At 39.2% G+C, this 27243-nt stretch overlaps 1 protein-coding gene across 33 annotated transcripts in view; it reads right to left on the bottom strand.

Annotated features, from left to right (window-relative positions):
• Positions 1–27243, bottom strand: part of LRRC4C (leucine rich repeat containing 4C) — a 1180850-nt gene that overhangs the window by 69099 nt on the left and 1084508 nt on the right. Inside the window, exon 6 of one of the 33 annotated variants that reach the window (XM_078058177.1) lies at positions 11473–11635. The exons of the other annotated variants lie outside the window; for them this stretch is intronic. The gene's annotated coding sequence lies outside the window, so the exon portion shown is untranslated. The remainder of the gene's footprint in view (positions 1–11472; positions 11636–27243) is intronic. 33 annotated transcript variants of the gene reach the window in all.

Genomic DNA, 27243 nt, shown 5'->3' with positions numbered 1-27243 from the left:
GCCAGCTCTGATTTATCATGTGCGCCCATCCGTGTCCATAGGCCTTTCTGGCTCTGAAATATGGAATAATTCTACATGTATTTACATTCTTCCAGCCTGCTCATTCAGCAAGCTTTCTGAATAGATGCTGTTTTGTGCCTGGGTAGCAAACGGAGCTAAAGGGGACTTCAGAATTGGGGCACAAGTTCAGAAATGGACCCTCTCATAACTGATGAGTTATAGAAATATAAACTGTGGATAGGATTACTTTCTGCAGAAATCTCCCCAGATGGCAATGGAGTATACTTTGTGGATATGTGGGAGATAATTATTGAGGCAGTTGAAAGGCAAGTGTGAAGGTTCTAAGGCAGGAGCTTACCTGACATGGGGAAAGAACAGTCATGTGGCCAGGGAGTTGAAAGTTGAGGGCAAGGTGTTACTTTTGTTTTGGCTGATAAAGAAATGGGGTCCAACTGCATAGGGCCTTGTGGGACATCATTAAAAATAAGGCTTTTGCCCAGATTGAAATGGACCATTGGCCTTTGAGCTACAAAGTGATTCAATAGACTTATTTTTAAAGGATTCCCTTTTTCTTCCTTAATTGAGCTTGAGTGAGTAATTAGGGAAGAGAATACCTTACCTAGTGGGATGGAAATGACTGGTCATTTTACAGGGATATTAAGTTTTTTAGAGCTTAATCATACCATCCTTTTAAGATTGCCAAAATTCATCGGATTCTGTTTCTTTTTTTTTTTTTTTTTAACCCGTTAACCTATTTGCCACCCAACTAGTTTCCCTTATGGGAAATTTTCTTGTAGAAAGTATAAGAATGACAGAATATGAAAATCAGCCTCCAATGTCCAGCTAGATGACCACAGAAATGTTCTGTTTAACCTGCCCTGGAACCTTGAGAAGTCGGTGTGATTTTCCTGGAAATGAGAAAGCAAATGTTGAGAGAGTAACTGACCCATTGCCACATGGCTAGAAATACCGCCGACAAAATTAGATCTCAGGACCCACTGCCTTTGTGGACTTTGATCTTTCCATGCTGACCCAATGTTCCCTGCTTGACAATGAAAATTCCTAAAATAACTTTTAACAATAAAAATTCTAGCTTTGCAAACTGTCTTCCACCATTTTGATAGGCATGAACAAATACCACGGGACCCTTGGTTGGCCAGATGTAGCGCCATTGCTAAACCCGTGCTCCTGAGGCTCATACCTTTTTGTTGGTTCTTCTACCAAACTATAGCCATTCCTGAAAATGTATGCTGTCCATGAAACAGCCAGCTGGAAGTAAACTTAGGAGATAAGTTGGACAGGAGTGTGGTGTGTACATTTCTGTGATGTGTGCATCGGAGTGCAGGAGAAGGGGAGAGAATGAGAGAGAAAGAGAGAGAGATGTCTTGATTCCAGCCATGCAAACGTGTAGCCACACCTCGCACCACTGCATCCCATCCCAAGGGCACGCGAGGTAGAAAGCACACACCAACTAGGCTGAACTTGGCAGCCTGAGCCTTGGACCTCATACTTAGCAGTGGCAGTTGCTTACTAGGACCAACCTCAATTTCTTTACAGTTCAGTTTGCAAATGAAATATTTCAAAACATCCATCTGTGAAATTCTTGCTTCTCTCCTAGTCATCTGTCTGTCATTCTTTCACTGACTTGCTCACTATTTTTTTTAAACCAACTCCCCCCACACCCAAAGGAAATGCATTAGTCTTACTGGATACAGCAATAAAAGTAAACAAATCTTTCCTCCAACTTCAAAGAAAAGAAGACTTGCACTTTTATCTTCCCAACCAGATTGGAATAGAGAGGAGTGTTTTTTTGTTTTGTTTTGTTTTCCCTCAGTGGTGGGAGCTGACGCCTTCAATTCGGCAGTTCCACTCCTGTCCTGGTGGCTTCCTTCTCAAAGGGTCAATGAGGTCCCCAGAGCCCACAGAAGCACAAATGTGAGTATGACCTAAAGAACCCCTACAAACACTCAGATGTCCATTTTGAACAATAACTGCTTTAAGGATGCATAACTAGGAAGGGAGGAAAATCAGTTCCTGAACGGAGTGATGATTTTAGGATAGGTGTTTGTCTCCATAGTGACAAGGAGGGGGGAATCAAATGTAGGCTGAAATACCAGAGAGGTTGGGAAGGATAGAAAGAAAGGTGGAGGTCACCAGGCAGGAAATGCTACCTCACAGGGCCCTCACTGCGAACAGTTGAATCATCCCTTGCATTTAGTTACATAGACTGTTCAGATGAGGATGGTCAGGAGGCCAAATTAGCAGTGAATATTGGCTAAGGCCCCGGGTGTTAGAATCACCAAGATCTTTGTTCAAATACAACTTCTGGCACTTATGAGCTGTGTGATTATGGGCAAGGCGTCTAACACCTCTGGCTCTCATCTGCTCATACATATAATAGATCTAGGTGGTCATAGAGCGGTTGGCTCATTAAGGAAAACAAAGTGTGGGAAATGCTTATTCAATATAGTACCTAAGCAGCCTTCCTCTGAGGGCGTCTGGTTGATTACTACAAAAAGGGACTCCGCAGCAGACTGGCCACAGGGAGGCTGTCCAAAGAACGCAGTGTTTTGAAAAGAATAACTGATTAACAACTGTGTTTCCATTCACAAATCAGCCCCAACCTCTCCCCTAACCTTGAGAAAATTACTCAGTCAGGAAGAAATGGTGTCCTTTGGAGGCAAAGCCAGGCAGAGAGAGAACATCTGAGTTGTAACTCTCCCTCTGCGCCCAACAAGTTATACCACCACAGGCAGGCCGCAGAACCTTTCTGGACCTCATTTCCCTTTGTGTAAAATGAATGAGTTGGGCCACCAAGCTCAGAGGCTCCAAATTCTAAAACTCTGCTTAATTTCCCCCAATAGAGGAGGGGCCAATTCTGACTCTGTAAGCGTGACGGACGGCATTTGACAAATGTCCTCAACTCCCGTATGATGGTCAGTTATCAATTCCAATTATGGGATCAGAAGGGGAGCAATCTGAAACCCTGCCCGTAGTGCTCGGTGGCTGAAGGGAGGGGGCGAAGCTATTAAGGGTAATGATCAAAGCCTGACCATTTAATGGGGAGGCTGTTAGGCAAATTCACTGCTTTTCCTGGGATCATTTCCCCCTTAGCCTAGCAGTCTGCAGCAGGACACCAGCAAAGGTCCAGCTGCTTTTCCCACAAAGACAAATGGGTCTTGAATGATTCACACTCACAGTATTAATTATGAAATCATTTATTTACTTTTTCGTCCTTCTTTGCAAGTCATTCTAAAAATAGTATCATTTAAACACTGATTCACATGCTAGGCCCAAGTGCACTCTCTAGGGAAATCCTAGCCACTGTCATATTTGAAAATGCCCCCTACCTTAGCAACCCTCGCTGGCAAATTCAATCATCCCTCTGCCAGTAATTCTTTATTGGAGGCACCACCAAATATTTCTACCTAATGTTGATGAGTACAGCTGCAAAGAGATGAAATTTCAAATCTCTGGATTCTACAAATAGAAAATGAGAAATAATTGGGGCTCAATGAAGGAATGGGGATTTTTATCCAAATGAGTGAAATTCCTTGGGAACCCCCTCGTCCTGATCTTTCTAGCTAAACTTAGGACACAGGAAACTTCAGACTTGTAAAATATTTTAATAATAACCTTTCTACCCACACATTCTATTCTTGACTTCCAGTTATAATATCCCTACCATGTGTTTGACCGAGATGGCCCTAGTCTTGACTCAATTTTAGACAGGTTTCTTCCTGACTCCTTCACACCTTTTTCTTACAGCATTTACTTCAGAAAACTCATAATTACAAATCTCTTCTTGGGCCCCTTTGACATGTAAATCTTTTTTTCAAAAGCCTCTTTCCAGTTTCACAACCCAGGGATATCTTTCTCAAGGATCTGGGAACCATCTCTTTGAAATGTATCCAGCAAAGGAGGTAGTACCCCAATCTCCCAATTTCACCAGGAAGGTAGAAATCTAACTTTGGTGAGTGCCTTGCTCCAAGATGCAAAAGGGGACCTCCTGTCATAAAGATGTGAGAAGTTTATTTTTCCTTTGGGTAAAGCCAATTAGCAAACACAGGTCCATGACTTTTCCCTAACAACCCCCAGGGCCTTTTCATTAGCTCACATGAGTCCTTAAAAAAAACTTACCCCTTATTCTTCAGTGGAGATGAGTTTAGACTTAGTTGTGGCTTCTGGTCCTTATTGCAATAGCCTTGAATAAAGTCTTCACTGTCTGATTAACTTTGGCTAGTACAGTTTTTGCTTTGATGTGTTAACCCTTCTCATGCTTGAAACTATCATATGATGAGCAAGGGTCCCAAACACCTCCTTGGACAGCCATTTACCCCTTGATCATCCCTGACCTTAGATAACTCTCCCTTACAAGGAACCTCATTCACGATCATTATGAATTCTACCCACCAACTCTGGTTCTGCCTTCGGGGTCCAAATGGAATAAACCTAATATTTTACACATCCTTTAAAATACTAAACAAAACTTTCTCTCCTGCATGTTCAGCCTTCCCTGGCCTTTATAGAGGGCTTTGAGCCTTAGGGCTTGAATTTAGCTTTGTCAAAAGACTTCCTTAAGGTAATGTCTGAGGATACAGTGTCTATTGGTCCAGAAGAGGCAACTGGAGGGCTTTTGTTTTACCTCAGGAAAATAAAAAGTTATGGCGTGATAATTGGTGTATGACCCACAGATCAGGAGTCATCGGAATGAATTACAAATGAATTCAGTTTTCAGTAATGCTTTCTTAACCCTAAAATAAAATCAATCTAGTTGAGTTTTCAGTGGCCCAAGGTAAGGATACCAATACTCCTTGGTGTTTGTCTCTTAAACCCATCAAGAATATATACTGCACATTCAATTTTGAGGGTGAGAAGGATAGGAGCTGGTAATTCTGATTGTGACTACAGTAAAAACCTTGAAAAACCTGTGCAGTTCATAAAATTAGTTGTTGTTTTATTCTATTTCTCCCTTGCAGACTTTGCGATACATACTTATATATTTACCCTCCCTCCTTAACTACGTGAAATTTCCCCACTTTAAGGTCTAGGCATTTCCCTATTCCCTACATTCTTACCCCTATCAAAATTTAGTCATCTGATGCCCTGTTCTAGCAGGCCTGGTTTAAAATAAAGGGGCAACCAATCAAACAAGTAGTTGATCAGGTTTTATTATTTTATTAAGTAGGTTTTCCTTCCAAGAAAGTACCATAAGTTACAAATGTGTTAATAGTTGACCCCGAGGGGCACACTTGGTGCTCATGGAGGGAAGGATGGAAGTCACAGGAGTATTACATGACTTTTCCTTTTAAAAGAAATTTATATCCACAATCTCTCCCACTCCTTCCTACAACCTCTTCTGTTCAAAAGTAATCTTTTCATTTCTAAACCTGCGCAGTACTTTGTTGATATCTTTCTTATGGATTATGCTCTCAAATCAGTTTGACTGTACTATGTACTGATGGTAACTTCTCTTCTGGGCTTAGAGTTTCTCAAGGGCAAAGCTATTTATCTTTATATAAATATCCCATAATAACCATACAGCCCATAATAACCAACGTAGTGCCTGCCATATAGTATATCTCAATAAATATATTTAAAGGTATAAAAATTGAGAAAATTAGTTAGGTAAATCATCCCAACAGTCCTGTAAGAGAGAGAAAGAAATTATTATTTATTACCACTTTTCAGAGAGGTTAAGTAATTCTTTAGTGCTCAGTGTGGGAGACTATGCCTCCTAATAGTGAGTGGATGATAATGACTTGGGGTATACAATTCCACCTAGAGTTCCAGAGGCCATGTCTGTTGGAGATGTGTGTCAATTCTTGCTATTTAGAGGGACACTCTAGTAACCCAAATCCTCAGTTTTAGTATGTGTGGGCACAAGTATGTTTATGTGGAGGTGGGGAGGAGAATCAAACTTGCATTTCGCTAGCTTTCATCCTATTCTGAACAGATAACATTCATTCAATTTGGCTCTAAAAAGAATGACTTTTCTATTAAAGGCAACCAGTGAGAGGTATAAATTTGGGGAATAGGAGGATGATGTCCATACTCACTAACAAACAAACAAAATCTTAGATCCTTATTTTGTAAGAAACAGTGGTGGTAGTCCATTATATACACAACTCAATCTTTCAAGCCCCAAATCTTTTCAGTTCCAGAAGATAGCCAATATTCATGAACTCATTACCCAAGCCTCGATCAATCTTAATATATTGTACAAAATTGCTGGTGTAGCTGAAATGGATCCTTCTCTTCCCTTTGATGTTCTTGCAAATGGACTCATTTGGAAGTGGAAGTGAGAACTTTGAATGAGAGAACATAAACATAGAGCAGCTTTCTAGGCTGTGGGAAATTGTGAAGCCGGCACAGTCATGCATAAAGCCAGACACCATTGCTTTGCAGGATAAGAGAGTCAAAAGATTTGTGACAGCTACTTTTCTGATAATTAAAACATCTTTGATCTCCTAAGAAAGAATTTTAATGAATCCATTGGTCATCCCAGATACCAATAAGGCCTGACTTTATCAGCTTTATCTATATATAGTCATGTGGGTTCTAAACTCTTGCTCATCTTAGGTAATTCATGATTCCTTGAGTGTTTCTTTGTCACTTGATTCACACTCAAATGAGGGGCTAGAACCATTAAAAACAGATTTAGACTTCAGTTAAACTTTAAAGATAGCATTTCATCCAGTCCCACAGCACCATCTTATATAATATGACAGTCAGAGGCACCAAGCCCCCTTGGAGCACTCTCAGTGAAGGGAATTCATCTCCCAGGGAAACCCAGGCCACTGTTACCTAATTCTGAATGTCTGACAAAGCTATTGGACACTGGGGATACCTCTCCTACAGTCCAACATCGATCCATGTTTGGCCCTCAGAGGTTTCTTAGAACATGTCTAATCTCTTCCCTATATTGTATTAAAATAAATTTTCAGAAGAAAAGGAAAATCATGGCTCTCATGGACATATAAAAATGCATACATGTTCAAGAGTTAATTTTGTTCGGATGATATGAATGAACTAAGAAGGTGTTACACCAGTTTAAAGTCAAAGTTAAAATACTACACCATTATGTGGAATAAAGGAATGTTGAGCTAAATTGCAAATGAAGACAACCGGATATTTTCACTGAGAAAAAGGAAGTCAACTGAAATACAACTGGACAAGATAGAAGATGTGTATCCACCAGCTACCTGCAATTTACAGAGACGTATAAGGTGCAAAGACAATGAATAGGACTAGATGCAAACAGCCTGGGTGGGTATGTGGATATGTTATAGATGAATGGTTTTCCACTGAAGTACTATTATTTTTAAATATGGATATAGAGTCTCAATACTTTTTATGCAATTCTAAATTACACACACACACACAAAGGCCCTGAACACTGAGCTTCTTTTTTATGTTTGGTATTTATATACATGTCCTAGTGTGAAAATTCATTTATTGTGGTATAGAAATAGTAATGTATGTTATTACCAGTATCCAAGTCACATCTGGAGGCGTTACATAATATGTACTATATTCACATATTAGCTTCTTTTTTTTTTCTTTAAAGATTTTATTTATTTGACAGAGAGAGACACAGTGAGAGAGGGAACAGAAGCAGGGGGAATGGGAGAGGGAGAAGCAGGCTTCCCGCTGAGCAGGGAGCCCAATGTGGGACTCGATCCCAGGACCCTGGGATCATGACCTGAGCCGAAGGCAGGTGCTTAACGACTGAGCCACCCAGGCGCCCCTCACATATTAGCTTCTTAAAATCAGGAATCTTTTGAATTCTTAAACCCATTTAGACCTTCACTGATGGTGCACCAGTACGTGGGAATCAGCTTATGCCTTACTAACTGTATGCATTCTCTCAACACCACATTCAGTGACTTCAATGTGGTAGCTTGGAATTAGCCAAGGCAAGAGTATTTACTCAAGAAGATAGGCAAATGCTACAAATCAGGGTGTGTGTGTGTGTGTGTGTGTTTTCTGCTCAGGGTATGTGAGAGGAAGTAAGCTACACTCCCTATCCTTAAGGAGTTCACAGTCTAGTGAAGAGTTTTGGTCTAGTAAATAAACTTACATATTTATAAATGTGAGGTTGTTCTTGGGTTTATGCTTCCCCCAAGGTGGCTGGTTTCACAGCAGGCTTGTGCCTACTGTCTATTATAAAATAGATTAAATCTAAGCCAATTCAATCCAAGAAATATGCAGGAGTGTGAAGCTGCTAGATGTTTCAAAGGATATAAACAGTAGATTATGTAGAAGATTCAATTGGAATATAAAAACACACATTTTTATTTAGTAATAACTTGTGATAAAGGCTACAAGCTTCCCCTCAAATAATGATTTTTGGAGAGAAAAGATTACATAAGCTAAAGAGAATTTGTGAATTTTCTATCTACTTCACACTGTGAACAGAAACATTAGCCTTGTCTTTAACGGGGCTTTTTTTTTTTTTTTCATGTAACAAAACATATTTTCAAAACAGTGACTATATGCCAGGCACTTTTCTAGGTATCAGGGTTTTAATAATAAATAAGTATTACATTCTATTCCTAAGGAACTTTTATTCTAGTGGTAAATAATAGTATAAGCATATAATCCTAATACACTATGATGCCTCATATGAGGGAAATAGGGGACCAAATAGAGACAGAAGCAATTAACTCTGTGAGAAAGAGCTGGGGGAAATTCTTTCAAAGGAGATACTATGAAGGAAGAATAAGACTTTGTCAGAGAAGGGAGGAAGGGTGTGCTGACTTCAGAGGAAACAGTGCATACAAAGTTCGACACATGTACAATACAGGATCCTTTAGGAAAAGATGTAAGACAGGTGCAATAATGGGATGGGGCATTTAGCTTTCTGTATGTCTTCAAGAGAGAAGACAAATGAACTTAGAGCTAAGCTATAGTCTTAAGGCTTATTTTGTATATAAAGGTTCTACTAACCAGAAGAGAATATGAAGAAATGAAATTTCCTGGATAACAGGGACAAAGGTGAGTGCTTATAAGCTTTCTGAGCTTATCTGAAATCTCCAGAGAGAAGCACCTTGAGGACAGGGAACGTTTTATATTCATGTTTTCTCTTCTGGACCTAAGTGAAGAGTCTCACACATGGTAGGCAATCGTTAAATAACTGGAGTCCTGAAGACAAGAAAAATAAACATTAAATACAGAAATGGGCATTTCCTTTCTTATTTCACTTCGCCAACCGTAGTATGCTAGCTATATTCTTCAAAGCGCTGGAATTATCCCTCCTCTTGATCTACTTGGCTCTGATCTCTCCCAGTGCAATTCATCTCCTACAAATCTCTTTTTCCATCCTTGAAAGTCCAGGCGCCTTGCCCTGCTTGCTGTTGCTGAGCACAGCTGGGACAAGCCCCTTCTAGAACCTTCCTCTGAGGGCATTTCTATTGCTGTTCTCTTTGCTGGAAGGCTGACCCTGATCACTCAGTCAAAAATAGCATTCTTCATCATCTAATACTGTCTAGTCCCTTCCTGGCTTTATTTACCACAACACGACCTTACGTTATAGATTTTTTTATTCTTTATCTTGCCCCATCCATACATAAGCCCCCTATTGGCTGATACTTTGTGTCACTCACTCTTTTATTCCCAGCACTTAAGCAGTGCCTGGGACATAGAAGTTACCTAGTACATTTTTGTTAACTACGATGAATGAAAGAATAAACTACCCTCTTCCCCCTGTACTTTCACAGAAAGTTTCTCAGATTTTTTTGAAAGCAAGTGCTATACATTAATATATTTGAAGACAATAAAAAAAAGAAAAACAGAAAAATGACTAATTATAAACAGACTTAAAAGGATATAGAAAAATATTTCACAGAAAGTAAATATATCTTAAAAATTTAAGTTCTAAGGAAAATCAACAATATACCAAGAAACAAAATAAAAGGTTAATTTTAAGTTTGCGAGTTGCCCATCCAAAGGGTATTTTACCTTTTCTTCTTAAAATCTTAGTTTGGGGCCTACACTGAGCCCCAAATACAAGAGTGAATTTCTCAGAATCTTTCGTACCTAGGTGTAGTTATATGACTAAGTTCTGACCAAATAGGATAGAAACCGAGGTGTCCCATGGGAATAATAATGCTTTCAAGAAGTAAATTCAGATTAGAGATGACCTTATAATATCCTTTTTCTATTTTTCTTTCTACTTCCTGGAATACAGACATAACGGCTGGAGCTTTAGCAGCCGCTGTGGATCATGTCTTAACTTTGAGGCTGAAAGCCTTGTTAGAATGATGGAGCAATGACATAGAAGAAGCCTGGATCCCTCATGATTCTGTATGGTCATCATACCAACTCTGCATGATTCCTAGACTTTTCCATGGAGCAGAATTACCCTTGTGAGCTGATGCCACTATTATTTTTAGTTTTGTTACATGCACGATGTAATGTTCATATTTCATGTGAGTATCTTAAAATATTTTGAGTCCTGTTTATTTGCCTGACAATGTGCTTACCAGATTGGTACTAAATGTGGAAACCATGCTTACCAGACCCTGAGTCTGGTAGTAAGTCTGAGTGATCTAAAGAAGAACTGTTGTACCATCACTGTTCTTATTACAATTGTTGATAGATTCACCACCTGTTTAGATAAAGACATCTGTTAATTTTCATGATTTCACTAAGTCCTACATAAATATTAATTAAGCACAATAGCTCCAAAAAACAAACTAAAAGCTTGTTATTATGGATTTAGGAGCAAAGCACTCAGGGTAATTACATGCTCTGATTGGAAACTTCTAGTAGTTTGTAAAAACACGCAACTTTTACAGGGCCTAAGCAAGATAAACACAAGGAAAATAAAGGAACTGTAAGAGTAAGCTACTAGGAACCTAAATACCTGGGAATTATAAACAAATTGTTATGTCTATTCTAGTATGTACAAAGGGTTAGATTGGGACTTCGCTCCCAGGGGAAAAAATAATAGCCCACACATCTAAGAGTATCCACTATGTATGGCATTCTCCTAAGCTCTTCACATATACTAATATAAATTACATATAAGCTCTTTACATATAATAAATGATATAAACATCACAGCAGCACTATGAGATGGATACTACTATTATCCTTGTGTTTCGGATGAGGAAATGTAGATGCGGAAATGTTACACATAACTTTCTTAAGGTCTCACATCTGCTCAACACTGGAACCCAGACTGGAATTGAAGCAGGGTAGATGGATTTCATGTGCTCAGCCATCAGACTGTCACTACTGCAAGACAGCGGTGAAGAAACAGTAACTTGGGGAACAATCATGAGAAATCCTAGTGACATGGCTGAGTGGGAAATATTGTCTACCAAAGAAAACTAGGAAATGATGATGCCCAGGCTACAGGGATTGGGATTGAAATCTAGAGGTAGAGGCCGCACGCCTCGGAACCAGGATTCCAGCAACACCTGTAAATACCTGCAATGCTCTCTTGGTAAAAGCTGAATGTACCACTTAAAAGCTGAACTCAAGAGGCAACTGGGTGGTCAGTCAGTTAAGCGTCTCCCTTTGGCCCGGGTCACGATCCCAAGGTCCTGGGATCGAGCCCCATATTTGGGCCACCTGCTCAGCTGAGTCTGCTTCTCCCTCTGCCTCTCCCTGCAGCTTGGGCTCTCTAAAAAAAAAAAAAAAAAAAAAAGCTGAACTCAAGGGTGCCTGCATGGCTCAGTCGGTTAAGCGTCTGACTCTTGATTTCAGCTCAGGTCATGATCTCAGGGTCTTGAGATTGAGCCCCATGTCAGGTTCCATGTCAGGCTTGAGATTCTCTCTCTCCCTCACCCTCTGTCCCTCCCCACCCACCCCCACTCGAGCTCTTTCTCTCTCTCTTAAAAAAAAAAAAAATAAGCTGAACTCATCTTAGAGCACTGATTCTCAACCTTTTTTTTTTTTTTTTTAAGATTTTATTTATTTATTTGACAGAGAGAGAGAGCACAAGCAACAGGAGTGGGAGAGGGAGAAGCAGCTCCCCACTGAGCAGGGCCCAGATCCCAGGACTCCGGGATCATGAACCGAGCAGAAGGCAGACACTTAACTGTAAGCCACCCAGGCACCCCTGACTCTCAACCTCTTTAACAAAATATGAGTGGACTGGCATTTTGAGGTGTGTCCCGAGTAATTTGTTATAATAAGTATCGAGTAGTAAAGTTTGGGAATGATGTCTTCAGTCTTACAATTAGAAGATATTCAATGTTGTGCCTAGCAATAGTTTTTGCCACATACTTGCATTTTGACCTTTTTCTTTGAGTAAGAGCAAAAGGAATTGTGTTTGACTAATGTAATGAAACTAGGGGTTGCCATCACCCATGGGAATTGGTCACATGATCATCACCGGCTGACAAAAAGCCGGGAAGAACAGGTGTTGTGGAAAGGACACTAGCTTGGAGTCAAGAGGCCAGGAATCTTGACTCTGCTATTTAGTAGATGAATGATTTCTTTTTTTTAAAGATTTTATTTATTTATTTGACAGAGACACAGCGAGAGAGGGAACACAAGCAGGGGGAGTGGGAGAGGGAGAAGCAGGCTTCCCATGGAGCAGGGAGCCCGTTGTGGGGCTCGATCCCAGGACCCTGGGATCATGACCTGAGCCGAAGGCAGACGCTTAACGACTGAGCCACCCAGGCACCCCAGTAGATGAATGATATTAAGTAGATTCCCTTAAATTATGGTGACTTCTCTTTCCTAGTAGGCAAAACAAAAAGGGCATTAAATAGAACATCCTGATCCTCAAGAGCTTCCTCTCACAAAATCATGGTGCTCCAGTATGTGATTCCCCTACTCAGAGAACTTTGAGCAGAGGCAGATGGCCTCTCAAGTGACAGAAAGAGGTTGATGCTTAACTACATTAAGAATGTGTTTCGTCTTTCTTTCCTACTGATTGCTACACTGGTTGAACATCGAATGTGTACCAAGGTTTTGGTAATATGTTTTACATATTTAGTAATCCTTATTACACCGTATGTGGTAGATACTGTAATCTCAAATATAATCTCAAACAAGAAAAAAGGGAGCTCAGAGAGAATTTAAATCCTAGCTCAAGTTCACACAGCTACAAAATGGCAAAGAGAGAAACTTAAGCCTTCACACAGTTTGCTGGTTATAATAAAAGGGATTTAAATTCAGACCCGTCTGACTCCATGCTGTGGACTAAATTGTGCCCCCCCACTCCCCAAATTCATATATCCAAGCCCTAACCCCCAATGTGACTGTATTTGGATATAGGACCTTACGGAAGTAATTAAGGTTAAATGAGGTCATAAGGGTCAGGCACTGATCCCCTCGAAATAGTGTCCTTATAAGAAGAGACAGCAGAAAGCTTTCTTTCCTTCCACTGTGTGAAGATACACACAACAAGATGGCCACCTACAAGTCAGGAAAGGAGCTCTCCCCAGAACCCCAAGTGTCGCCACCCTGATCTTTGATCTCGGACATCCAGCCTCCACAATTGTAAGAAAATAAATTTCTGTTGTTTAAGCCCTCCAGCCTGTGGTGTTTGGTTAGGGCAGTGTAGAAGACTAATACACTCCAAAGATTTTCTTTGCTCTTTTTATTAAGCCATGCCTAGTCAGGGTGTTCAAAAATGCCTGAAAAATGAAAGGAAGAACAGTTACGTATGCAGTTGGTGAGCTCACATTTTATATTAGATGTTGTTATCTGTGCTCCCTTGAGATGTGCTGTGCACAGCTTGCCCATCTTTACCTGGTGGCCCCTGCTGCCATCTGCATAATTAGCATTAACTAATAAAATAAATACGCCACTAGGTGCCAAAGGCTTACACAGTCTGGACCACGACAATTCATGCTATTACTATGTTTTCGACTATTATTTCTACTCCGGGTCCACTACCAGCATCTCAACGTTGAGTACAGTTTTAAAAAGCACTCTGATGAAAAGTCTTTACCCTATCCCACCACAAAGTATTTTCTCCACCTTACAGATAAGAAGAGTGGCCTTGAGAGAGTGCTGAGACTGACCCAGCTCACTAATTAGAGCAGTTGAAACACAAGATCAGGTCCCCAGTCCCTACTCAGTGCTCCCCACCCTGGACCCTCTAAACCTGCCTTATATCCATCTTTCTTACTGAGCACTTTTACATCTACTCTTTTATCATGTTTTAAATATATTTCCCAGAAGCCTAATACATTTCAGGATGGCAGGAATTAGTTCCAGTTGGTGCACCGGACTCTCAAAAGATGCCCAGCAAAACAAAATTCAGCCCTCGGGGGTGCCACCGATTAGCTGCATTAACTGTTGCTGTCCAGAGAGCTCTTGGAGCTATAGTGGTTGTTGAACAACTTCGGGAAAATTCATTAGATGGATTAGTCCAATTAACTCAGAAATGGACATACAAAAACAGGCAGGAAACCCCTGCTGAGGCCAAGAAATAAATAAAAGACATAACCCTGGCATTGACCACATGAATGTGAGGGGGCCCATGGAAATTTCTCCATGGAGTGAAAACACTGGGTCTGGGACAGGACCAAGCTCAAGACTGGCTCGAGAAAGAAACAAAGAAAAGAATTAAGATCTTCTAGGAAGGCGAAAAGCCTAAGGAGAGGGCTCAAAGAACAAGTACTCTTTGGCAAGCCCAAAGGCCAAAGAACTGAGAGAGAAATTTGTGAAACATTCAAGAAAACAGAGAGAAAAGGTCTGTGAGTCTAGAAACATGGTCTTCTTTGTTCAAAGCTGGTAATGAGATTAATCTCTTTGTGAACAAATGGAGCCAATAAAAAGAAGAAGGGAAATTCCCCTTGTTAAAAGATTATTATTCACACACTGATCCTTTGTAATATATTATCTTTGGGTGCTATTCTCAGCATCCATTGCTTTGAGGAAATTTTTATTTACTTACATGTAAGAACAGAGACCTCATCCCCTTTCTTTTCCTCTTCCATTTTTTAAAAAATTTTCTTTTAAATATGTAACTGGCAAAGCTATAGATTTCTACTATTGGGAGAACCCCAGCTGTACTGTGACTTCCATATTTTCTGTTAATACTTGCATAATGAAGACAAACCTGACCATTTCATTTGTGGTGGAGGATGGATGATAGAATCTGGTTATTCTTGTAGCCACTGTAAGCCTCCATGTCCTCAGAGTGAAAATGCCCACATGATTGTTTCCCAAAGTTAGCCAGCCAAAATGATTCAGACACCAACAAAACACAGATTTCCCTTATCTTCTCCCTGATAATCCCTATGTTCTGTGGATCAGACTGTGGCCTGGAAGATCCAAGATGGTGCCATCTAGGGTTTTTCTTTTTGTCTGACTAGGGAAGTTTTGCTTGCTTGTTTGTTTGTTTGTTTGTTTTTTCAGTAGAAAGACATGATAACAAATGGATCTTTGGATTAGAACAGGCGAGCTCACTTCTAAAATGAGATGATGAAATAGAAGATAGGAAACAGGGAGTTAGGACAACCCAGAAAGAACCCAGAATTGCAAGAGAAAGACCCAGGGCATTCCCAGAAACTAGAAGAACATCATAGCATCTTTCCGTGAATTTCCCCAGTGAGGAAAAAAGTGAGAATGAAAACCATGGATAGCATCAGGAGCATACCTGTCAAGGTTCTGCATCACAAAGGAACAGGCTTGGTAATAAGTTGATAACTTGTTATCAAGTAATGGGAAGACCTCAAGTTTTTTAGAGGGGTAGGAAGTACAGGAATGAACAACAAGATGCCAAAGTCAATTCTTCTGAAAACACTGATTACAGGCAGACAGCAGCGATCCCAGAGCATCTGGGGGAAATCCAGGATCATTTTCAGTTCTGAGGAAGGAAGTCATTAGGCAGTTAATCAATTTTCCTTTAAGCTCATTAATAATGGTATCTGGTTGCCCATAATCTGTAAATTATGGAAGATCCAAATTTAAGAGCAGGGTGATTGGAAAGACCGAAGGAACATAAGATTTACAAAATATATTTTATTATACCACGTGGAATTAACATGCAAAATAATTTATTGTATACTAACCTATACAAAAACTTAGATAAAATAATTAATAATAGCTAATACTTATTGAGTGGTTATTCTCTCTTAAGCACTCTGCTGTGTATTTACATGGGTTATCTCAAATAACACAGTAACTTTATAACATATTTAATATTAGTATCCCATCTTATAGATAAGGAAATGAAAGCCCAGCAAGAGTAACTTTAATAAGAAAGAATAACTATAGCCAGTAAATAGCAAAGCCAGGATGTTACAATATTATAATTCAGATACTATTAAATTATAAGTGGAGTGAGAGAATGTGATGGAAGGAACATAGGCTTTATCGTCAAAAAGGCTCTGTGTTGAGTGTACATTGTTCTACCATGTACAAAGAATGCCTGTGTTTAAGCAGAATTTTGTATCTCCTTTATTTCCTGTCTTTAAACAAAAGCATCACTAGCTACCTTGCTAGTCTGGTATACAAATTAAATGGAATAATGCATGTATAGTGCATAGTATATATGCAAAAGGCAGTAATAATAAAAGCCATTTTTCATTGTTTTTTCCACTCAAATTTATTGTGTCACTCAAAAATAACAGACAGCATTACTTTTTTTTTTTTTTTTGGTGCACAGTAGGCACTCAAATAATGTTAATGCCTTTTCTCATCGTTTCCCATTTCTCTTTATATAAAGACTATTCGCTAATTACATAACTAGCTAGCTAACTAAATAAGAAAGTAAATGAAGAAGATAGCATGTAATAATAATTGAAGAAAAATATGGACCTGGGTATACATCTTCTTGATTAAAAATCAACTTTGGAAAGAGGGTATTATAACTATCCTCAACAAAGAAATCAGGTTCCTTTTGAAAATGAAGTCATAGGTAAAGTCAAAATCCAAGATAAAAGTCTATTATATGGCAGCTAAGTGTCAATATGTGTCGAGAAGGTTTAAAATGTGATAGGTTATTTCAGCGAGATAAAATTCACGATAAATGTGAATACGTGCAATTTCCTTAACACCCTGTACAGTTTTACGTGACTAATGCTCTTTATTCTAAAAATGTTTTGCATTCAGATCTCCTTCTGCACCATGACCTGAATTCTCATTAATTTTACAAAATTGCCCGCTTATAAAAATTGGCATATTTTTTCCATAACATGCTACATTTGAATTTTAAAGATAACTCAGTCCCAAGAAAACAAATTTGCTGCAGCAAGGAGAAGCTTCAAGATGGTTGCGGTCACAAATGTTACTCGGTATGGTGGGGGAAATGCAAGTCCAGGAGCTACTTAGAGAATCACAGAATATCTAAAATTCTGGAATCTACTATAAAAATACAGCCTGATAAAATATTCTTGCTGATCGTCAGGTCAACAAGGGGTTTTTAGCGGAATGAAGAGGCTCTTATGGTTTTTGAATCTTAAACCTAGAGACTAATAATTTATGTATATAGTCTTATTAATATTAATATATGTTAATAGTTAATACATTAAAATTATATGTTAATTAATGTATATAAATTACTTCTCATATAGATTTGTATGTATGTGTGTATATATGAATTAATTGAACCTCAGGTGGGGTTCCTGATTCCCCACCATGACCATAGCCTTTTAGGTCTCACCTCCTACCTTTGGTTCACACCCTCACTCTGTTGCATCCACACTGTCCTTTATGCCATTCCTCTTCCAAGCCAGGTGGCACCCAACTCAAGCCCTCTGTACTTCCTAGTCCCTCTGCTTGGAACAATTTTCCTCTAAATATCTACATGGCCTGCTCTTTTACCTCTGTTGATATTCCCCCACATATCTCCTCAAGATGCCTTTTCTGACCACTCTAATTAAAATTGCAGCCACTTCTCTACACTCTGCCTCCCTTCTCATATGTGCTCTGAACTCTTACCTGTCTGGATGTTTGCTTGCCAATATGGTAGCCACTATCCCCATGTGACTATTTAAATTTAAATTTAAATTAGTCATAATGAGTTAAAATTTAAATTTCACCCCTTCAGTCATACTAGGCTTATTTCAAGTATTCAATAGCCACCTGTGTCAGTGGCTACCATATTGGAAAGCACACCTATTGAACATTACTGTCATTGAAGAAATGTCTATGGGACAGAGCTGTTCTAGACATGTGTACACTTTATATAATTTGTTTAATTTCATCCTCCCCTCTACCAACCCACCTATGTACACCCTAAATTGTAAGTTCCAAAAGGCCAGGAGTTTTTTCTGTTTTTTTTTTTTTCCACTGATTTATTGCCAGTACCTAGAATAGTCCATTGTCAGGCGCCTGGGTGGCTCAGTTGGTTAAGCGACTGCCTTCGGCTCGGGTCATGATCCTGGAGTCCCGGGATCGAATCCCGCATCGGGCTCCCTGCTCAGCAGGGAGTCTGCTTCTCCCTCTGACCCTCCCCCACCTCATGTGCTCTCTCTCTCTCTCTCTCTCTCAAATAAATAAAATCTTTAAAAAAAAAAAAAAGAATAGTCCATTGTCCATAGCTGATATTCAATAAATATCTGCTGAATGAATAAATGGATTAAAACAGAACCATTCATTTTTTCCCTTAAAAAAGTCAGAAATAAGAGAACAGTTACATCATTCCTCCTTCAAGGGAATTTCAACAGCAGGCAAATTACCCTCAGCAGGATTTCGCCAGGGCTACTTTATATGTTGCTTATAATTGTCCAAATATCTCTGAATGGTAAATCTTTTAAATCTACGGTTTTATTGTAATCACTTGTCTTCTGCGCTGGAGTGAAAATCACTGAAATGTGTCAAGAATTATGGCAGAAAAGTCTGTCAACTCCTAGGCCTGTCAAAAATTGTTAACCATCATACAAGTTTTAGGAGTCGAGCATTTCATTGCAGTGGGCTTTTCATGCCCACATCATGGTAGATACATATAGATTACTGGTGGATGGAGGCCATCAGTCAATTTATTTGATTTTATAGCTTAGATATGCATTGCCTTGTAGAAATCATTTTTATTCCTAATTATACTCATTAGAATGAAAGCCTAAATGTGAGTGATCACTACCTTCTCTGGGTGACCTTGCAGAGAACACAAAGTACTCTGGAAATTTTAATTCATCATTGTCAATACTGTACAGGATCATTTGATACGCATTAAAAATCCCTATTATTGGTGTGCCTGGGTGGCTCAGTCATTAAGCGTCTGTCTTTGGCTCAGGTCATGATCCCAGGGTCCTGGGATCGAGCCCCACATCGGGCTCCCTGTTCCGTGGGAAGCCTGCTTCTCCCTCTCCCACTCCTCCTGCTTGTGTTCCCTCTCTCGCTGTGTCTCTCTCTGTCAAATAAATAAATAAAATCTTTAAAAAAAAAAAAAAACAAATAGCTACTTTTGGGGAGTACTTTCTATGTTTCTGGTGCTGTGCTAAGTTAAATACTGTATCTTGGTATCTTTTTTGATCCTCAGAACTGTTATTATCTGTTATATAGTTAATAAAACAGATACACAGAAAGCCAAGTAATATGCAAGTGATGGGTCAAATAAGATACAGGACAATTCAAGATGACCTGGTGCATTGTAAATAATTAGGAAGGTTTGGCTATTATTATTATACTATTATTAAAAATTGAGGCACTTCTGAAGAGAACAGCAAGAATTCCTGTGGATGTCCAGTATTTACTGTATATATTTTTTAAGGTTTTTTATTTATTTATTTGAAAGAAAGAGAGAGAGAGTGCAAGTGAGCGAGAGAGAGGGAGAAGCAGACTCCCCACTGAGCAGGGAGCCTGACACGGGACTCGATCCCTGGGATCGTGACTTGAGCTGAAGGCAGACGCTTAACCAGCTGAGCCACCCAGGTGCCCCAAGTATTTACCGTATATTATAATCATTTTCCCATGGCATTAAAACTTCTTTGTAAAACAATGGAATATTACTCAGCCATAAAAAAGAATGAAATCTTGCCATTTGCAACAACATGGTTAGATCTAGAGGGTATAAATAAGTCAGTCAGAGAAAGACAAATACTATATGACTTCACTTATATGTGGAATTTAAGAAACAAAACAAATGAACAGAGAGACAAACCAAACAACAGACTCTTAACTGTAGAGAACAAACTGATGGTTACCAGAGGGGAGGTGGAGTGGGGGGTGAAATAGGTGATGGAGATTAAGAGTACACTTACCACGATGAGCACTGAGTAATGTATAGAACTGTCGAATCACTATATTGTACACCTGAAACTAATATAACACTGTAGGTTAACTATATCAGAATTTAAAAAAAATAACAACAACAACAAAAACTTCCTTGAAAACCTAATTTTAATGATTACAGCACAGTCTATATATGGATGTGTTAAAACACATTTATTCATTTCCCCTACCTCTGGGCATTTAGATTGCTTCTGAATTCAGTTTTCACTTGAATAAAGCAATGAATTTCAAAGAAAGATTTCCTATACATTCAATAAATATTTATCTGTTACCTTCCATGTTAAAATCCCTGTGACAAAAACTTCAGATAACACAATGAGTTCTTATAGTGGATTAGTAGGAGTCTACAGGGAAGAGGCCAGGCAAGTGCTGTGCAGGCTCTAAGGAGGGATGGACCTCATTAGTAGGGAAGATCAAGGTCTGTTCTATTTAGAAGGTGATAGCACAGTTTCAACAGGTAGATAATGTAAATAGAACAGAGAGAGCACAAGGAGTAAGAGAGATGGTGTAAAGGCAGAGGGAATACTTTGAGCAAACGTTAGAAAGTGGCCAAGAATGAGACAAGGTTCAGGAACAGTGAGTAGTCACCAGTCTGGAGCAAAGGCATATGTAGGAAAAGGTTAAGAAATACAGAAAAGAAGATATAAGAAAAGGTTAGACATATAGACTGTTTGCATATTATAAAATACTTTGAGTGGCAGGATGATGAGTCCATCCTTTATTATGTTTGCAACAGGGATATCATGACACATTTCATTGAGTCCAGTTGGTACCAGTTAAAATGAGAAAAACAGCATCATATTTTATCATGTCATTAGAGGAGCAGCTGAGTCCTGGATTGGTGTAGGGTGCAAGAAATGAAATACATTGAACAATCTTTAAAGAAAAATAGGAGAAAGGGCACTAGCACTTAAGTAAGCATAAAGAGAATGTGAGTGCTACTGTGATCCCAGGACTCAGGGCAAACAAACAGAAAATATCAGGCCAGTTGGATGGCTCTTTTCAGTATCATGATCTTCTCGTCCATTGTTAAAGAAGAAGAATCCAGGGGGATTAGATATAAGACCTCCCACTTAATAGAGGTCTGGGTAACTAATTCTATTTCTTTTTAGACCTCCTTAAGAAGGAACTTACCAGAGTGTCTGTCCAGAGTGCAATGCCTGAAAGGTGCCTTTCTCATTTGCATTATTGGACAATCATTTGAGCATGCACTATTTCAAAATGTCACCCAAGAGAACAGACAAGATACCAATAAGAGGTGTATCTGCAGAATGAAATGTGCCAACCACAATTTTATCTGCAGAGCCTTTTGGGAAATTAATTCTTTGCCTCCTTTCCAGGACCTTCCATTCATGTATCCCTTTGCAAAACTAATTATTTTTAAATGACTGCATGTTTTCCATCCAACTGTAAGGAGTCTTCAATTTCTAAAACTTATCCTAGAATGCTTTAGTTTCTGCCCAGAAATTGATTTTTGAAAAGGTTTTCTCTTCTAACTTTTGTACTTGCTTAGATTAAAACCGCTACTTAAATACATGGAGACATGCAGTTTATAAAAATTAAAAGTTTGAACGTATGTGTGTTTGTGCTTGCATTTTACACAGAGAGATCATTTTGGAGATTAGAGATATGTTTCATCCAATTTAGCTTTACATTCCTCAAGTGATTCAGCTTCCAATATTTCCCATGAGATGACTTTCAAAATCCAATAGCTTTTTATTCTATAGAGGCTGTCAAATACTCATAGCCTCCACATTCATTAAAATCCTTATTATATAATGTTGATCTAGGTTATATATAATTCCAATTCCATTTAGCATCTTTCAACATGTATGTATAAATCCCCTCCCCATAACTTGTGCTTTATTGAAGAACCTTTAATCTATCTTATATGCCTCTACTCCAGTTCTTTCACTATTTGCCTGGCTTTTTCAGCTTTCTCCAACTTAATGCTTTTCAAGACTTGTGGTGCCCAAAATAAATGTAACAAAACAAACACAATTTATAAAGACAAGGAAACATAGCCCAAAGATCATAATCTTTAGACTCAAGTAAACCAGATTCTTAGCTCAACTCTTCACTATCTGTATGTATATGAGAAAATGACCTACTGTTTCCTATTAAGTCTTTATTTATTGATTCATCACTAAACTTGAAATAATAATAAATTAGACCTACAGATTTGTTGTTGGGATTACACATATTTACTACAAAGCATGTAAAATGCTTCATTTTGATCCCAAGACACCTTCCTCATCCCCCATGGCAAGTAGTCCTTCTTTTGCTACCTCTTCTTGAAATTCTAACAGCAGTCTGTTTTTTGTTATGTTCTCTAAGTTGTTACTTAAAGGGCCACCTGAAGGTATCAGGTTTTATCATCCACCAGTACTGGAGGGACAGATAAAAATGGCATGGGACAGAAGCTAAGAACTTAGTTACTCTTCCTTCAATCTTCTTCTCCTGGCTAATTTCTACTCCTTTAAGCCTTAGCTCAAGCATCAACTCTTTGGAAGATAATTCCCGAAACTACTGCAACCCCAATTCAGTTAGGAGAACTTAACAGAACAGTTAGTATTTGCATTGTATCTACCACACTATAATACATTTCCCCTCTTCAGGTCCTGTGCCCCAAAAGACTTGGAGCTACTTTATATAGAGAACGTATTTTAAAACTCATTTTGTCTCTCCATCATCTAAGAACAATGTAACGCAAAATAGGCACTAAATGAATGAATTAATAACTCATTTTGAATGGAAATCATCAATAACACAATAAGATTCATGACATCCATTCCTTTAATTTTACTGATTCTGCTTCCATAGCTTTGTAAAATTGAAATATCCCCGGAGGTTATTTTGTTTATCTTCTATCATCTGCCGTCAGGCAGAAACCCACCCAAACAATGTCAGATAGATGAGGTCAATCCCATTCTCTTAAAATAAAATGGTATTACCACAATAACCCATAAGTATCTGTTGTATAGGCCACTATTATTGACTAGGACTTAAAGTCATTGTAAAATATGAAGAGACCAATAAGAGGCATCGTGGAAATGAATCCCCATAAGCTGCCTGTATAAAAACATGAATTACTCACTTGAAGCTACCTGAAACAAAGGCCAAATTCCATTATTCTTAGAGGAAAAAAACCAAAAACCAAAAACAAAAACAAAAAAACATGAGCTATTTGAATATCTAAAACCTTTGTCATGGATTAGTCTGAATTCCACTGGGGGTTAAAAAAGCAAAAGATAGAGATAAGTACAGCTTCCTTGAAACTAGGATTAAGTGATTAAGCTGACTCTGGTACCAAAATGAAATTAAACACATAAAACATGCAACAAGGTAAACTACGAGGAAGGTGGAACTGCCCTATAAAAGTGAAGCTTCCAACACAATAGTTTCTATTTTTTGCTTGTTTATTTGTTTCACCCTTTCCAAGAGCTGCTATGCACCCATATGTAAGGCAATGGGTGGTAAGATCTACAAGTGTGATACCTCAGGGAAGCTATGTAACTAGTGGAGAATACAGACATCCTAACTGGTTATATAAACACTTCCTCCTCCACCGTTGGTCTCTGGAGGGTTGCCTTCTACATAACAAACCCTGAACACGCTTCCTAATGCCTCTGGACACGTTTCTCTAGATTTAGATTCAAAATATGTTATAACCACTATGCAGTGCAACTTTACTCAAATTATATAATTCTCCCTAAGCTATACAATCTAGAAATTATTAGTTTGATTTTTCCAGAGTTGAGACTCAGAGAAGTTCAGTGACTTGTCAGAAATCACAGTTAGGGAGCGCCTGGGTGGTTCAGTCGTTAAGCGTCTGCCTTTAACTCAGGTCTTGATCCCAGGGTCCTGGGATCGAGCCCCGCATCGGGCTCCCTGCTCAGCGGGAAGCCTGCTTCTCCCTCTCCTATTCCCCCTGCTTGTGTTCCCTCTCTCACTGTGTTTCTCTCTGTCAAATAAATAAATAAAATCTTTTAAAAAAAAAGAAAAAGAAAAAGAAATCACAGTTAGTAAGGGGAATGTTGGTTTGGGTATTTCATCTCAAGCCCAGAGCTTATTCCATTATCACTCAGACTCCTCCTACCCTATCAGCAACAATTTTAAGCTAGATCAATATTAGGCCAATAAATTCACTCTTGAGTCTTTCTTTTGGCCTGCTATACAAAAAAAAAAAGTTCTATGTACTTCCTATGAGCAATTTTCAACAATGCCTCCACTCCACCACAGTGATACATTAAACTCCACTCGATATGGAAGGTGGTTGTTGCCTTGGTAAATGACATGGATTGTTGCCAGTAATTTTCCCTAGCACAGAATTGGCTCTGATCCTATATATTCTCCTATGCCCAATGGGATGAAAAGTCATTTACGATCTTTCATATAACAGTAATAATCCTGCTTATGCTTAAAAATGGTTTAAGACCAGTCACAAAGCATTTTTCCTTTGTTCTTGGTCAGATTCCATAAATTCTACATAGAGCACCTATAATGAGGCAGTCTTGTATGTTGCACAAAACAGTGGGTCTAAGAAATCTGGTTTCTAGTTTGGTATCTGGCCCTAATAAGCAAATTCATTTCTGAGACTCGGTTTTTAAAGATGTAACATAAGGGGACAGCCTACGTTCCCTCCCAGGATTACAATGTAGTTTATTTCCTACACACACACACACACACACACACACACACACACACACACACCATGCTGCACATTTTGCATCTAATTATTTAAAAACCTGTTAGCTCAGCAGGTATTTGTTTAGAACTAGAGAAACAGCAGTTCCCTGATTTTACAAACCATCTTTTATCTCAGGATTCTGGAGGATCTTACATCATTCATTCATTAAGTCTCACACAGCCCCTAGCCCCATCCTGAAGGTGAGACCTCAAAGGCTGTTATTCTCTGTCATCAGCCATATGGTTCCAGTAACATGATATTAACTTGGGAACAAGTGCACTGAGAACCTAGCAACTCATATAGAATGTCCTCTCTGAAAAAGAAGCTAGGCAGAGGGCACAATGTGCAAATGAACCGAGTGGGGAAGCTGGAATGGAGGGGTATATAATTTTTGTGGTGGGAATCTCTGGCAGATGAAGTCGGTTTTAAAGTTGAAAATAATTTAGGGGTGCCTGGGTTAAAAGCTCAGTCGATAAAATGACTGACTCTTGATTTCAGCTCAGGTGTTGATCTCAGTGTTGTGAGATGAGCCCCATGTGTGGAGTCTGCTTGTCTCTCTCCCTCCCCTCACTTGTGCTCTCTCCCTCTCAAATAAATAAATCTTTAAAAAATTTGAGAATAATTTACATGTTAAATCAATATTTCCTCCTCTCCCTCCTTCCAATGCCTTATCAGACCCTGTAAAAGTGACCCTATATCTCTCTTTCTCAATCTATGTAAGGAGGCGATGCTCCTTTGAAGATGATTATGATGATGACAATTTTGAGCCTCCCTCCATCTTTATTCTATCTCCCCCCTCCCAAACACAGCTTCTTTGTTAGAATTAAGTCAATGAATTTACTACTGACATTATCCCCCACCCCCACCCCCTGCCCAAATATTTATGTATGCATCTGGTACAAAAGGTCATAGAGCTGAAGGACAGGTTTGTTTGTCTTCTGGAAGGAGAGGTGGGAGGTGGGACGTGTAAAGTCACGGATTGATAGAGGGTTTGCAACTTCTCCTTTGAATGCAGGATCATTCCCCTGCATTCTGAGTCAGTGATTTCTTGTTGAGAGCAGTGGGTTACAAACTATAGAAACAATGGGTGCTAAAAAAAGAAGAACAGAGTATAAGAATACTAGGACAAGAAAAACAAAGTACCACAAAATATTATAGATGCCTAAGCACGGTTACTTCAAAAATAAGAAACCTGATACAGAACGTGAATTTTAATTAAAAAAATTAAGATATGCTACAAAGAGCTACCACTCAGGGTAGACTTGCTGCCTGCAAGGTAAAGGGCATGGTGAGTCGTATGTTACCCATATTATCCAGTTAGCAGTGTGCATGAGAGATTGACCAGTGTGTTTTGCAAAAGAGCGAAGTGAGGCTGAGAGAAGGCGTGTAGTAAGAAGAGGAGGGAGACTAAAAACCCAGGTCTGTGGAGCACCTGGGTGGCTCAGTTGGTTAAGTGTCCAATTCTTGGTTTGGGCTCAGGTCATGATCTTGGGGTCCTGAGATCGAGCCCCGCATTAGGCTCCCCATTCAGTGGGGAATCTGCTGTAGATTCTCTCCCCTCTGCCTCCTCACCGCCCCCCCCACCCCAGCACACACACTCTTTCTCTCTCAAATAATAAATAAATAAATCTTAAAACACACACACACACACACACACACACACACACACAAAAACCCAGGTCCTTCCGACCCAGAGTCCTCAGCCAAAAGCTCTTTCTCTTTCCATTAACTCACATCTCCTCACAGCTTGTCCCTTTATTCATCTCCAATCATCTCTGCTACATAAAGCCCCATTAGCCCATTTCAACTAAATAATGTCAGGAAGGCTATGATATTTGCTGAGCAACCTGTGAGTGTGAAGCACTGAATTTTTCCCATGGGGCAAAATCTAGTTGAATTTTGATCTCCATATTTGCCCATGTTTGTGTGGCTTCCAGACCAATTTGCAAAGCAGGATGGACCATAGTTTGGACTTCATTCTAAGGAAATTACAACACGCATACGACTTGCAGGCTTTTTATGTGAGTCTTCCTTCAAAGTGAAACAAAATCCCTCTCGGGGAGGGGAGAGAACAGGTAATAAACTTTCTCTCTATGTCCGTGCTAAAAGCTGCGCTATACACATAATCCTACATGCAGACAGCCGAAGAACCGCAACACAACGACGAGCAGCAATATTTTCCTAAAGCGCCCCACCATGAATTATAAGCAGCTGCTAACAAAGATTGCTTGTGTGACGATGCTCACAAATCATCCTTTCAAATGTATGACTCTTGTCTGCACTTGAGAGGTTTATGTTAGTGAATCACCAGCTTTTCCCTTGGTCTGGTTTTCCCTTATCCTGTATTGTAAATATGATAACGTATTGATGAAGGATGAAGTTAAGACCCGTTGTTAGTGTCT

The sequence above is a fragment of the Halichoerus grypus genome, chromosome 11 (assembly GCF_964656455.1).
Source record: "Halichoerus grypus chromosome 11, mHalGry1.hap1.1, whole genome shotgun sequence".
Taxonomy (NCBI): Eukaryota; Metazoa; Chordata; class Mammalia; order Carnivora; family Phocidae; genus Halichoerus; species Halichoerus grypus.
The sequence above is the reverse complement of the archived record's forward strand: the minus strand, read 5'-3'. Positions and strand labels throughout refer to the sequence as shown.